This window comes from Dromaius novaehollandiae, chromosome Z, assembly GCF_036370855.1.
Source record: "Dromaius novaehollandiae isolate bDroNov1 chromosome Z, bDroNov1.hap1, whole genome shotgun sequence".
Lineage (NCBI taxonomy): Eukaryota > Metazoa > Chordata > Aves > Casuariiformes > Dromaiidae > Dromaius > Dromaius novaehollandiae.
In genome coordinates this window covers 85006805-85019107 of record NC_088132.1, presented here as the reverse complement: position 1 = coordinate 85019107, position 12303 = coordinate 85006805, and the positions used below count along the sequence as shown (strand labels likewise).

The following is a 12303-nucleotide window of genomic DNA, read 5'->3' as shown; positions in this document are numbered from 1 at the left end:
TCAACAGGCCTTGACACATTTTTCTTCTCCAAAGTGGTCAAAACTGTTTCTGATCTGATATAAAATTTTGCCATTATCCTGGAACAGCAAATTCCAATGTACTATGTGAAAAACACCTCCTTCTGTTTGCTTCTATGTCATTTTAACTATTTCATTTTATTTCTACTGTTTCTTACATTATCTTTAATAAGGAATAATTACCAGCTGTTCAGCTTCTTCAGATGATTTATATTTTTACTGGCTCATATTCCCCTCTTTCATTTCCTTTCTAGTTTTCTAGTTTGTAGAGCTGTAGGATATCTAGTCCCTCCAAGTACACAAGCTTTTCTTAACCTTTGCTCATCTTTGTGACCCTTATTCACATCTTTTGCTTTTTTTTTTTTTTTTTTTAGGATCTAGAGAGATGAAGACGTCATGTAAGCAAGATGAGGGCGCACAAGGGATTTACAGTGTAGTATTTTAGCGTATTCTGTTCTGTTTGCTGCTTTCCTTCCTAGTTATTCCTAAACAGTCTGCTTGGGAAGGGTTGGTTTATTCTTGTTTGACCGTTGCTGGATACTGAGCTGATGTTTTCACAGACCTACCTGCACCAATGCCGAGACCTGAATGGGGGTGGTGAGAACCCCTCACTGACTTTTTATACTAGGGGTTGGGTCTCCATGCGTTTCTTTGCATTTATCCATATTATATATCATCTCCTATGCTATGGCCCACTCATTCAGCAGTGTGAGATTCTGCAACTCTTCTCAGCTGGGTTTTGTTTTTATTATCTCTCATAATTTAATAATCATCAGTAAATTTTGCCACTTCATAACTTATCCCGTTTTGCAAATTATTTATGAACGTACCGACTATCATGTTGCAGCACAGATCTCTAGGAAACTCTGCTTGTTCAATTTTTATCCACTATGAAAACTGATCATCCTTTGTCTCTTACTCTATAATCAGGTATTTGCCCATGAAAGAACCTTCCTTTTTAACCTGTGACCACGTTGAAAGGTGGTTTGTTTTTTTTTTTTTTAAAAAAACAGCTCTGTTGGCCAGATCACTCCTGTCTACATGCTCATTAACATTTTCAGAGTAATTTAACAGACACAATAGGTAACTTCCCACCCCAGAAGTCACACGGGTTCTTTCCTGTTATTCTACATTTCCAGTGCATTGACTGCCATCACCGTTTCTGCCCATTTGCCGACAGCCAGGCTTGCTGGTCGGCAGTTCCCGGGCTCCCGCTGGGAACCCCCGTTGCAGCCGCTGTCACCAGCCATTCCTCTGCAGCCGTGGCTGTAGGCAATAGCGGTTTGTTACTGCACCTAGTAGTTGAGCAATTCCCTACGTAAGGCTCCCTAGAGCTGCCAGGGGAACGTGGTGCCGAGAGCCTGCTGCTCTCCACTCCACGCTGTTCCCTCGTCTAAATCTCTCCTGCAGATACAGGGAACGCTTGGCAAGAGATGCCTCAAAGTGAAAGGTAAAGAGAGTACCAGCACGAGCACCTACTCACCTCTCCGCTAGTGAGCACTGATGCAAACAACTCAGTCAGCCTCTCTAAGACCTTGGCTTAGAGTCTTCCTTTTACATGGTAATCACCAAACGGTGCTACGAGGTGTCTGGCAGGCTTCTGGCTTGTTGTGTCTGAAAAACATTTACTAGCTTTTATACCTCACAGCCTTTTTGATGGTCTTATTACTTACCAAATTTCTGTGGGTTTTTTTTTCCCCTTCTCCTTTACTCATTTGGGCACAACCTAAAATTTGAGTTATATCCTTTTATTTATGGAAGTTTGTTGTTTAACCAGGACTTCTTGGTTCTTTTAAAGAAGTAATATACCCTTAAATTCTAATACAGTGTTTTAAGTAATCTGCATCCTGCCTGCAAGCAGTTTGCCCCTTTTGACTGTTCTTTTTTATTACTTTTTCAACAAGCTTTCCTATTTTTATGTAGTTCCTCAGTTTGAAAGTCCTACAAGGGATCTCTTCTTGCATCTAGCAAGATTTTGAATCTGAGCACACTGAGTCACTGTGTGACCTTTAGTGACCTTCAAAAATTCCATTTCAGCATTTTTAATCCTAAGAGGTAGTAGCTGGGGTCCAGTCTGACTTAAAAGGAAGTGGAGGTGCGAATTCTCCCACCTGTTCATACACTGCTAATTAAAGGATCAGTGTTTTAGATTCTAGGACGTTTTGTATGATCTTTAGGTTAAGTATAATACGCAAGATTGGCAATATCATTTGTCAGGTACTCGGTTATAGTGCTGAATATGTTATAAGATTGAAAGAGATCAGAAGATGCTGTTTGATGCTCTTACCCTGGTAGCAGTCAACCTGAAGCCCAGTTACGTCCTTTTTAACTTCCATATAAAAGTCTTTTCCATTAAAACAGACAGCTAGTTTCCACATTTCCAGCTGCAGAGGATCCATAGGCTGATGCAGAAAAAGTAGGTGACAAAAAGCAACTCTCCAGACAAGCCTTCCCACTCTTCTGGTATCTGCTGGAAACAGGAAAATGTATTTATCCCACATGCAGGAAAGGGCTTGAGAACAGAGGACGTGTCAATGACTGTCCATATGCATCATTTCCCCCAGAAATGCCGGCAGGTGGGCAGCGCCGGCCGGAGCCTCTGGAAGGGAGTGCACAGGATTGCACCAAGCAGCTGGGGCCGGCTGGGAGCCCTGGGGACCCCCTGGTCCAGCCCCTGCTGCAGCAGGGTCACCAGAGCAGCCTGCCCAGGACCACGTCCAGGCGGGGCTGAATATCTCCAAGGATGGAGATGCCACCACCTCTCTGGGCAACCCGCTCTAATGCTTGATCATCCTCACAGGGAAGTGTTTTCTTGTGTTCAGGTGGAATTTCCCGTGTTTCAGTCTGCGCCCGTTGCCCCTCGTCCTGTCACTGGGCACCACTGGGAAGAGCCTGGCCCTGGTCTCTGGGCACCCTCCCGTCAGGTATCTATAAACCTGGATAAGATCCCCCGTGCTGAGCCCTCTCCTCCGCGAATGACTGCCAGGCACCTGCTAACAGCCCGGCCTCACCTTTCGTAATGACAGCAACAGCCTTCCCCTTATCGACCTCCCTTTGTTCCCCATCGGAGTGCAGCGTGCAGGCAGCTGACCTATTCATTACGATCAACCACGGAAAAATAGTGAGCGTGCTTTTGCCAAGTTAAACAGAGCCGGATCACAAGTGGTGGCAAACAGTAAGTTTAGTCCTGGAGGCCCACACACAGTTAAAGACCGAAACGCATCACGCAAGCCAGTATTTATTAAAATACTCTGCTGGACTCCTGCATTTTAGGGCAAATGCATAGCTCGTGCATTAGATATAAACTTATTTGGCTTCTGTGATAAATCTTGTCCAAAAGTCATTATTTGCCGTAGTCTTGTCTTAATAGGATGTGCCTCAAGGCTGTGATTTTGTGCAACAGATGTTCTATTGTTTCTTATGTTATTAATAGATTTTGTGGGCCACCTGCTTTTTCATACCCCCTTCCTTCTCCCCCCCCTTCACTGTACCACAACCTCTTTTATGCCCCCTTAGCCCGTTCCTGGTTGGCTATTTCGGAATAGGAGCCCTGACAAGCACAGTCCTGTGTAAACAGGTCTGCAGCTTTCTATAAAAAGGACTTTTGGCTGAAGATTTGGTACTTACAGCAGTAGGAAAGCTGCCCTACTAAATATGTCTTTTCTTAGCACATATGTCCTATTAAAGCTGGCATACCACCTTGAGAACTGGCACGATGCCATCCCCAACACATGGGCATGGTGGTACACTCTGTATGAGCTTGAAATGTGTTTGCTGAGGGTAGGATTTCAAGCTCAAGATACTGCAATGGTAATTTTGGCTGTCATACTCACAGTTAAAATCCTGAGCCAATGTTTTCAAAGTTCACTAACCACAAGCACTCAATTTTAGGCATCTCATGTCTGATTAACAGAGGGAGTGAGACTGCAGCAGTTCCAGCTGACCGCAACCCTTGAGCGGTGCTTCTGCAGATGCCAAAAATCTGAGCAGCGGCTCCCTTCCCCATCCCTCCATTCGAGCTGCTCTGGAACACTCGGGACAAAATACACGAGCTATCTGCAGTGAAAGTTGCCTTTCACTATTGAGAGTTCAACAATAAAGCGTATACAGTCCAAGTTAACTAGCTCTGGGCTCTGGCCAACTGGGAAGATATTCAGATGGAAGGGAGAGAGGTCAGCCGCTGTTCTGGAGCTCTTTCTATGGCAAGAGGGCTTTGTGAATTTAGGTCTCTCAAAAATTTCCAGATCGTTGCCTGTACTGCCCTTCTCTCCGGAATTATCAATGAGGCAATTTGCACTTGAGCAATGGTAAGATGTTGTGGGGTAGGTTATTTCAGTTAGGAGAAGGGTATCTACCACAAGATAGGCTAATCTGGTTATTTTCAGAAATGCATAAAGTCTGGTACGCTTGGGCACCAGACACAGCTTCCCTGCTCACTGAACCTGTCTTTCAGCAAGTGCCATCTAAAATCCCTCTCTCCAGACCTTTCTTGAAAGACCTGTTACTATTTTCAATCAGATCATGCACCTTCCCAGATCTTCCCCATCTAAATTGCCTCTCCTGCATCATTCCTGCCCAAAACAGCATGCAGCAGAGCCACCCCACCCGGCTCGTTTGAATTGCAGATTGGGCGTGCATATCACTGGGGCTGGGGCGGAGACCTCGGGCTGCGTTTTGGGTTTGGTAACATCTGCTGGTGTTTGGGTCTGTAGATTACTTTCTTTCTCCTATTGTGTTTGGATGGGTGCGGAATGGCTTCTCCCCCTCTAAATGCAGAGTGGCAGTGCCACAGTTTCGGAGAGGGTTACCCAAGCTATAACACATTCTTATCCTGGTCTGGGGAGATTTTAGAAGCAAAAGGACAGCTTTTTCTCTAGGCACCTTTATCCTTTGGCTTCTAGGCTTTGGCAACTAGATTGCACAGCAAGTTTACTCTTATGCGTGCCTGGGGACATACCCCCCACCACCACCCAGACCAAGGGACGAGGCCAGCGTGTGCTGCAGCAGCTCTACAGCCCACAGGCTTGGGCGTCCTTCCTCGTGCAGAGCCTGCGTGCGCACGAGCAACAGGGTGGGCTTGGTCTTGTCCTACCTGGAGCTGGGGGCAGCTGTGGTGCTCACCCAGGCCCAGCAGGCTTGTCCAGCCAGTCGTGGTGCCTGTCAGAGGTGTCTTCTTGCAGTACGCCAGGCCCAGGGCAAACACACAACTGGAGCAGGACAGCAACTCCACCGGAGGAAGTCCAGCCATGGCAACTTGTACCACTTGCTGATCTGGCCCATAACGCCGGTGCTTTGCATACGTATGTTCCCAGCAAGTTTGCCCATGTGCTGTAGAAAAATATGACCCTATGAATATCAGAGTATCACACATTATTACAAGCTTTTTTTGTGGCCAGTTCTGCATTACTTTCCAAATGACAGAAGCTGCTGTAAGAGGAATCACTATTCCCAGCACATCACACATGCCAATGTCTTCCACCTCACTCTCACTATTTCTCAGTCGCTAACAGTGATTAAGGCATTAGCAGCTCAGCACGTATTGGGGGCTCTCCCAAACAAGGTGTGCTAACGGTCCCACTGCAAACCTCAGCCTGGACATGACAGTAGGAATGATAAACACCAAGAAGGGGGTGAGGAAGAATGGGAGGTAAAACAGGGCAGTCACGTCACTGTTCAGCATCTACCCGCGAACGTGGTGTTACCCAAAAGGTAAGCTGGATGCGAGTGACGGAATATGAACCGATTAGCCTAGAAGTCAGTCACTTTTATTTATTGCTTACCTTTTGAATGAATTATTAATATGTTGCCTTTAGAAAGCATTCCCCCTATATGGTTTGCAGCTATGATGTTCTTGAGTGCAAACTCTGCACTTGATTTGGACTCTCTGGGGTGCTTTGGATTGGCCTTGGCTCAAGCGGCGGAGACTGCACAATGATTCATTGCTGCACAGTTGCTTACAGATCATCCTTCTCAACCACACTATATTGGGAGGGCCTGCTTTCATTTCAGAACATATTTGTCTCCATCCCACACAGATCTTGTGGCACCTTATTTTCACTACTCTAAATCACTGATGTGATAAATACAAAACTGAGGTGACAGGCAATGTTATTTATGTTAATCCTACATTATTTACTCTTTTTGTCTTATTTCTGAAGTCCTTTACCTTGTGTCCATCAGTAATGATTATCACATACATTTCTAAAAGGCTCATTACGATAGTACCTGAGGTGAGAAAATAACCACGCAGTAGTGGGAGATGCTCAGCACACTTCCAGACTTCACCATCATGCTTCAGCCTATGTTCTTATTAAAGGAGGCCAGACCTAGAGGATCAAGTCAAGGCTCCTGAACTCTTCCAGGCATTACATACATATGTTTCTGGTTTGTCTTTCTTATTTCTTTCGTTTTGTTAAAATAAACCAGCATGTAAGAGCAAATAATGAAAGAAGGACACTTAAAAATTCTACTTTATAAATAAACTAACGGGAAAGATGAATAGAATCCCTCATGTACTGCTACATGAGCTCCTAGTCATAAAAATAAATACAAATAAATCTCCTAAGTTATCTGATATTTTTCTTCATCAAAACTGACTGAACTGGCTTTTACAACTTCTTCATTTTGAATTCCTAGAAATCAATCCTATTATACCAAAATTCTTGATTGAAGAGCTTTCTTTGTAGGAGAATTGAGCCCTTGCTATCAGGTAGTTAGGCTTATTCCTAACGTGACATGAATAGATGTTTTAAGGGATCCATGCATGCGCTCAAAGAATAAGGGTGCTTAAGACTGAAGCAGTCTATAGCAGGATGCCAACTGATTTATACAAAGTGGTTTTCAGTAATTACAGAGCATATGCATGCATATTCAACACTTAACATGTTAATAAAAGGCAACTACATATGCTCTGCCAGGGAAGTGACACGATCTGCATGGCAATGACGAGACAAAGCGGGGCTGCACACTGCTGCAAACGACAGCAGAAGGAAGGTCCTGCTCAGCCACGAAGCAAACAGCTTGGTGGTGAAACAGGGAGGTGATAAAATGATTTACATCTAATCGCTGTCTGAAGTGCAAAGCACAGACAGTATCTTCTCACTCACAAATACTAGTGACTGTATTGTTCAGTCATATGGTGCCAGATTTTGTTCCTCTCACTCATGTTGAGCACTACCATTGCTATAAAAAGCCCAACTTAAGTCAATGGAAATATTCCAGGAGTCGAGTGTATCATGATTTATTTGAAGGGATTTTCTTCAAATCTCATGTACCTTTATCTGATTTTTCTCCTTATGCTGTAGCTGTTATAGATCCAGTAATTAGAAATATTTTACAACCATTTCCACCCACTCTTTTGATGAGCTGCTTAGGATTGCCTCTGGCCAAATTGAAATTTTGTGCACGTGCGCACACACATACACACGCGCACACACACACACACACACACTCTCTCTCTCACTTTCCGTTTTAAGAACATTACTCTAATGCATTGGAAATGCTATTTCTTAATTTATTAGCGCAAGCAGCCTATTAAGAAATGTAGAGTGTATTGCTACTTGTTCTGTGAGAAAAATAGAGACTGATAGGGAAAACCATTAAAGCTGGAGATAGGAAAGGCTGACTAGATAACCCAGTCCCCCTTCTGGTGTATATCAGCTTATATTAATAATGAGATACCCTATTAGGGCTATCCTTACTTTTATTAATGTCATCTTTATGAATGAGAAATTATGTGCTTACCTCAAATTCAGAAAACTTCAGCAATATTGCTTCTAGCAGAATTCAAGGTAAGTCAGCCAGCATAGCTCTCTTTCAGACTCTTCTGTATTCCCACGGCAGAGTCACAGCCCCACCTGATCACACCTGACATTGAGCCGGAGCAGCGGTGCTGCCCGTGTGGTGGCCTGTTAGACCCTTTAGCATGTGACAAACCTGCAATTAGAAACAGGCAAACTGCTTCAAGGAGGTATGTCAAGAAATTTCAGCCCCATCATCTCTTTTCCTGGAGCAGCTGGAGAAGAATTTAATACCAAGTAAAAGCTGGTACCAAAAAGAGGAAGAAAATACTCTTTTCATATGTGTGAAACCAGGCATATGAGTGAGAGACACTGCCAACACTATGGAAAAAACACAGTTCTTAGCTGTGAAGGTGGTACCGAAAAATTGGAAAATTCAGTTTAGGTCAGTAGTCTGCATATTTCACTGGGTTCTTTTTTGATATTGTTGTTACTATACATATTCATGTGCATTATTTGAAAGAACCCAGCGATCCATTTTGCCAAGTACCTGCCATAACGAGCTCATATTGCAATGTCAGGAAGGAGGAACCACTGTGATAAACCGAAAGAAGGATGGAGAGAGGAGGAGGTCAGAGGAAACAGGAACAAGGACCTTTGTCGGTTTAGATCTTCTGTGCCTCTGTTTTGTGCATGTAGCTGAAGACAACATTAACAGAGGCTCTGGAGTGCTTCCACAGCACACGGAGGTCTTCCAGGCAGAAGTCTGAGACAGAAACGCAAATTTTCATTCGTGTTCCCTACAGTTCCTAAGGTTCGGTTCCCAAGCCGTGGAGAAATCAACCTTGTCTCTGTTTTCTGTCTGGGCAATCTAAGATCAACTAGCACAACTTTTACAGCAGTTCTTAGATTCGTACATTTAGCTACGGCTTGTAGAGAAGTCAATGATCTGAGAGAGCCTGAGGACCTCATTCACATTTCGCACTGGTATAAACCAGAACTAATTTTATTGAAGTCAAAGGAAACGTAAAAGAATTACTTTTTCTAAACAAGGGACTCTCATATAATTGTTTCTTCCCTCAAACCCACAATCTGCCTTGACTCCTAGGCGCAGCCTAGGAAATATCATGGAAACACCCTTCACCCCGCTTCTAGTAAAAGCTGACAAGCTCCCCTTAGCCAGGTGAGCTTTGCTGGGAGCACAAGGTTTCAAGCATATTAATACAGGACACTGAAGATTTGAAAAAAGGGTTAGTGACCCTCTGTGGTTTCCTCAAGTTAATGTTCCCAAATAAAAGCTTTAGGAAAATACCTGTCCTTGAATAAAACGTGCTACATAAAAGGAAGCACAACTATTCTCACGTATTTTGTGAAGCCATTGGATTTAGTCCTCTCGCAGCTATAGGCAAGCAAAGTGCTGCAAGGGGCAGACAAGTCACCCAATGTTTGTGTAGTCTGGCTGCGGACAGCTAACGCGACGACTCCGGAAGAACCTCAGGACACGGAAAATACTGGCGTCACTGTGAAAGCGATGCAAGATTAGGTTTCAGCCCCCCAGAGCGGTTGTCAGGCCATGGCATAAATCCCATCAGCGCAGGCAGAGACATTTAGATATTAGTGCCTAATGACCTGTTTGGGTCCATTTAGTTTTGTATTGCTTTTAAGAATTTCTATGCATTCAACCACAGAAAACTGTAATAGCACAATTTACTAAATTAACTTCTCAAAGAATCTCAAAACATAGTAGTATTGTAGCAATGACCTATTTCAAAATTTAAAAGAAACCTGTAAGTATTTTGATGGAATTTTAATTAGTGTGATTGCTGTATGAAAATTAATCAGTCATCTGTATGCTAGTTGAATTATTTTTATAAACAGTTCATTTGCAGACTGAGGAAATTGGGATACATACCATGAAATCAATGAAGTGTAAAATAGATCTGAAATGTTTTCCTTCTGTTTTCTCACACTGTCTAACTTAAACTCAAGCTGCAAATGCATTTTTCTATTTTCAATAATACTAGCAATAAATGCAGTCTGTATATCTTTGGCTGTAAAGGAGATTACATCAAAAATGTATGTGAATGAATGTAGAGCTAGGCCAGCGTACGGTAGTATGAATATGTTGCACTGATAGATATTATAGAAGAAGAGCTGCAATGACAAGAAGAAAAAATATCCAAAGAATCATTTTGTGACAGTAAAAGATGTTCTGATATTTATTGCCTTTCAGATCGTTTATTTAAATAGAGTAATGATTTATTGGATTATCCTCCTCAGTTTTTCTATAGCAGATTATCATCAAGAACAACACATTCTGAATGTTTTGGTCCTGTGTTTGTGGTCATTTTTTCCTGCCTTTCAGAATGTGAATGGACAAAAGACAAATATCTTTCCCAAGAGACTGGAGATTAAGATTGAGAAGCAGTGTAAGTCTGTCTTCAAAACACAGATTCTAATTCTTCTAATAATTATTTTAAAAACATTAGGATTTTTTTAAAACAGTATCTTTTATAAAGACCTGCCACTAGGACATTCTGATTCCATATTTAAACCGATAGTTTGCATACTGCTACAAGCCTACACGCCCGTTTCAATATTAGATGACCTCTGGCATTCATTACTCAATACATTTCAAAAATCCAAACGATTTGGTATTGTACTCAGCTTTTCCACATTTTGACTATTAGATACAACCAATTTTTGATACATTGCTTATTTCGACCTATGCACCAGAAAACTGTTTTTCTTTAGCTTCCTCTTGATGAGGATCGTACTGTGACACCAGTTTCGTACTTCTGACCCGTAGCAGGTTCCAGGGTTTGTAGGCTGGTTTCTCAGTGAGGAAGCAATCTGCGCTACAGACCTGGGGTATATTCTAAATGGGCTGGTACCATAACTTGGTGGCGAGAGCACCAATTCCTTGTTCCAAGAGAGCGACCCTACTTTAGGAGCCCTAATCAGAGAGCCAACTCACTGACTATTCACCAGCTCCTTTTCCAAGAAATGCCATCTCTAAACAAAACCTCATATAACATCAGATTTTCTCAAACCCAAACATTTAGTGCACATGAGAAAACAGCACTTTAAGAGTATCTATCACAGGGATACCTGGTGATAGCTGCCATAAAAATCACTATTACCTATATGGTTCTGTAAGAATATAAATAAGGACAAAAGCCATCTAAAAGACTTGCTATTTAACATTACAAAAGAGTTTAGGTGTGGGATAAGGAATAACAGTTTGGAAAAATCCACGTACCTAAATGCTCAGGGAAGCATTTGGTACAAGTCTTTCAAGGAGCCCAGAAAGGCACTTGGCCCTTGGAAGCAAATTCCCCGAGACCCTTGGCCAAGCTTCCCGATAGCTGCACTCAGCGTGTAGACAAGGGAATGAGCAGGGCAGAGGAGGGAAAACGAGATGGAGGGATTAGTTAGAGCAGAATGGGGAGGAGTGTAATGAGCAAAAGGGTGAGTAGGAGGAAAATAAATCTGAGATGTAGGTGGGTGAGAGGTACATAAAGCCGTGAAGATGATACCAGATTACAAAGTCGTGAGTCAAACACTGAAGCATGAGGCAAGTCTACAAAGGGTATCCCAGATCCTTCTAATTCACACTAAAACTTCTGCAAATAACACTCCCTGCCTGAGATATGTTATGCAAAATCAATATTCATCATTGTGGGTTAAGCAATGTGCCATGAGTGAGTCACATAGCTGATGAGTATGGCAGCGGTTCGAGTGGTTACAGAGGTTCAAAATGCAAGCAAGATATAACACAGGGAAAGAGCGGGATTAAATATAAAGCAGCATGTTGTGGAAAATACAAAACCTGAAAACTCTCCCCCCCCGAAAAACAAGGAATTTGCACAGGTCATACTTACGTGCCAGGTAAGTCCACTTTTTCAGGATCTTGCCGTTGTCCCAAGGGTCGAATGCCTCGCTGAAATCAGCTTTCCAGAATAGATAACTTCTTTCCTCAGAACCTCTTTTCCCCCTCAGTAGCCTGGCGTTTGTGCCTCAGAGCAGAGGGGTGTTTCTCCTCACCATGCCTGGGAAATAGGAATGACAGAAATTATATTTCTTTTAAATTGAAGGCCGCAGGCAGGATCCCATCCGCCAGGGCACTGCGGGGGCTGCTACACCACCATGGGCACAGGGACGGGGACGGGCTGAAGCCTGTGGGTCGGAGTCAGGGTTTCATTTCCATTACTATTCATTTCTGGAAGTTCAAGCCTTTTTACAGAACCTCCTGAACTTCTTGGCTTAATGGACAGTAGTCAACTCAGTTTTCTTCCCGCACCTCCGAACACTCATATCTGTAATTACCTTTTTTGTGTTTCATATATTTACGTGGGTTATTTGCCTGTAACTAACCATGGTCTTACAGACCACCACTGTTTGCAAACCACAGTATTTCAAAATGCAGTCATATATTAAATACCATAGAGGACTAGCCTAGCACACCACAGCTGCTCATCCTCTACACTGCTGGAAACACCACTGAGTTTTTAGACCACAAATGCAACATAAGAGATGTCATAGT

The 12303-nt window shown here is 43.0% G+C and overlaps 1 long non-coding RNA gene across 1 annotated transcript; it reads right to left on the bottom strand.

Moving 5' to 3' along the window:
• Positions 1–1522: 1522 nt before the first annotated feature.
• On the bottom strand, positions 1523–11976 carry LOC135324993 (uncharacterized). The gene is made up of 5 exons (XR_010386224.1): positions 11642–11976; positions 7762–7953; positions 5111–5346; positions 2306–2485; positions 1523–1632 (listed from the first exon to the last, which is right to left on the bottom strand). It is a non-coding gene; the product is annotated as an uncharacterized LOC135324993 (long non-coding RNA).
• Positions 11977–12303: the final 327 nt, after the last annotated feature.